The following is a 3,044-nucleotide window of genomic DNA, read 5'->3' on the forward strand; positions in this document are numbered from 1 at the left end:
TGGTCAACTGGGAATGGTCTGGTCTTACTGGGAGTGATCAACTGGAAGACACTGGTCTAACTGGGAGACCCAACTGGGAACGGTCAACTGGAAGAGTCTGGGCAACTGGGAATGGTCCGGTCAACTGGGATCCAACTGGGAATGGTCCGGTCAACTGGGAGACCCAACTGGGAATGGTGAAACCTACTGGGAGACCCAACTGGGAATGGTCCAGTCAACTGGGAGACCCAACTGGGAATGATGAGGTCAACTGGGATCCAACTGGGAATGGTCCAGTCAACTGGGAGAGTCAACTGGGAATGGTCCGGTCAACTGGGAACGCCAACTGGGACCAGTCTACTGGGAATGGTTTGGCCAACTGGGAACCCCACTGGGAGACCCAACTGGGAATGGTCCGGTCAACTGGGATCCAAACTGGGAATGGTGAAACCTACTGGGAGAGTCAACTGGGAATGGTCTGGACAACTGGGGACAGTCTGATCTACTGGGATCCCCAACTGGGAACCCAACTGGGAACCCAACTGGGAATGGTTTGATCTACTGGGAGACCCAACTGGGACCGGTCTACTGGGAATGGTTTGGCCAACTGGGAACCCCACTAGGAGACCCAACTGGGAAGCCAACTGGGAGCATCCTGCCCTTACTGGGAACCCCAACTGGGACCAGTCTACTGGGAATGGTTTGGCCAACCGGGAGAACCAACTGGGAACCCAACTGGGAGCATCCTGCCCTTACTGGGAACCCAACTGGGTACCTCAACTGGGACCATCCCGCCCTTACTGGGAAACCCAACCAGGACTGTCCTGCCCTTACTGGGAACCCAACTGGGACCAGTCTACTGGGAATGGTTTGGCCAGCTGGGAGACCCAACTGGGACCATCCTGGCCCTTACTGGGAGACCCAACTGGGAAACCCAACTGGGAGACCCAACTGGGAAACCCAACTGGGACCATCCCACCCTTACTGGGAACCCAACTGGGACCATCCCGCCCTTACTGGGAACCCAACCAGGACCATCCTACCCTTACTGGGAACCCAACTGGGAGACCCAACTGGGAGACCCAACCGGGACCATCCTACCCTTACTGGGAGACCCAACTGGGAAACCCAACTGGGACCATCCTGCCCTTACTGGGAACCCAACTGGGACTGTCCTGCCCTTACTGGGAACCCAACTGGGACCAGTCTACTGGGAATGGTTTGGCCAGCTGGGAGACCCAACTGGGACCATCCTGGCCCTTACTGGGAGACCCAACTGGGACCATCCTGGCCCTTACTGGGAGACCCAACTGGGACCATCCTGGCCCTTACTGGGAGACCCAACTGGGAAACCCAACTGGGAGACCCAACTGGGAAACCCAACTGGGACCATCCCACCCTTACTGGGAACCCAACTGGGACCATCCCGCCCTTACTGGGAACCCAACCAGGACCATCCTACCCTTACTGGGAACCCAACTGGGAGACCCAACTGGGAGACCCAACCGGGACCATCCTACCCTTACTGGGAGACCCAACTGGGAAACCCAACTGGGACCATCCCACCCTTACTGGGAACCCAACTGGGAGACCCAACTGGGAGACCCAACCGGGACCATCCTGCCCTTACTGGGAACCCAACTGGGACCATCCCACCTTTACTGGGAGACCCAACTGGGAAACCCAACCGGGACCATCCCACCCTTATTGGGAGACCCAACTGGGACCATCCTACCCTTACTGGGAACCCAACTGGGAACCCAACTGGGACCATCCTACCCTTACTGGGAACCCAACTGGGAACCCAACTGGGACCATCCTACCCTTACTGGGAACCCAACTGGGAACCCAACTGGGACCATCCTATCCTTACTGGGAACCCAACTGGGAAACCCAAGTGGGACCATTCTACCCTTACTGGGAGACCCAACTGGGAAACCCAACTGGGACCATCCTATCCTTACTGGGAATCCAACTGGGACCATCCCACCTTTACTGGGAGACCCAACTGGGAAACCAAACCGGGACCATCCCACCCTTACTGGGAGACCCAACTGGGAAACCCAACTGGGACCATCCTATCCTTACTGGGAATCCAACTGGGACCATCCCACCTTTACTGGGAGACCCAACTGGGAAACCAAACCGGGACCATCCCACCCTTACTGGGAGACCCAACTGGGAAACCCAACTGGGACCATCCTATCCTTACTGGGAATCCAACTGGGACCATCCCACCTTTACTGGGAGACCCAACTGGGAAACCAAACCGGGACCATCCCACCCTTACTGGGAGACCCAACTGGGAAACCCAACTGGGACCATCCTATCCTTACTGGGAATCCAACTGGGACCATCCCACCTTTACTGGGAGACCCAACTGGGAAACCAAACCGGGACCATCCCACCCTTACTGGGAGACCCAACTGGGAAACCCAACTGGGACCATCCTATCCTTACTGGGAATCCAACTGGGACCATCCCACCTTTACTGGGAGACCCAACTGGGAAACCAAACCGGGACCATCCCACCCTTACTGGGAGACCCAACTGGGAAACCCAACTGGGACCATCCTATCCTTACTGGGAATCCAACTGGGACCATCCCACCTTTACTGGGAGACCCAACTGGGAAACCAAACCGGGACCATCCCACCCTTACTGGGAGACCCAACTGGGAAACCCAACTGGGACCATCCTATCCTTACTGGGAATCCAACTGGGACCATCCCACCTTTACTGGGAGACCCAACTGGGAAACCAAACCGGGACCATCCCACCCTTACTGGGAGACCCAACTGGGAAACCCAACTGGGACCATCCTATCCTTACTGGGAATCCAAGTTTTGGTGGAATTTGGGGTTTTTTGGGGGGGAGTTTTCAGTGAAATTGGAGGATTTGAGGTGGATTTTTGGAGGGTTTTGGTGGTTTTTTGGTGGGTTTTGGAGAGGAAACAGGATTTTGGGGGGTTTTGGAGGGGTTTTGGGGTTTTTGTGGGGTTTGGGGGGGTTGGGGTATTTTTGGGGGGTTTTGGGAGAAATCGAGGGTTTTGTGGTGGATTTTTG

This window comes from Corvus brachyrhynchos, unplaced genomic scaffold, assembly GCF_000691975.1.
Source record: "Corvus brachyrhynchos isolate BGI_N302 unplaced genomic scaffold, ASM69197v1 scaffold366, whole genome shotgun sequence".
Taxonomy (NCBI): Eukaryota; Metazoa; Chordata; class Aves; order Passeriformes; family Corvidae; genus Corvus; species Corvus brachyrhynchos.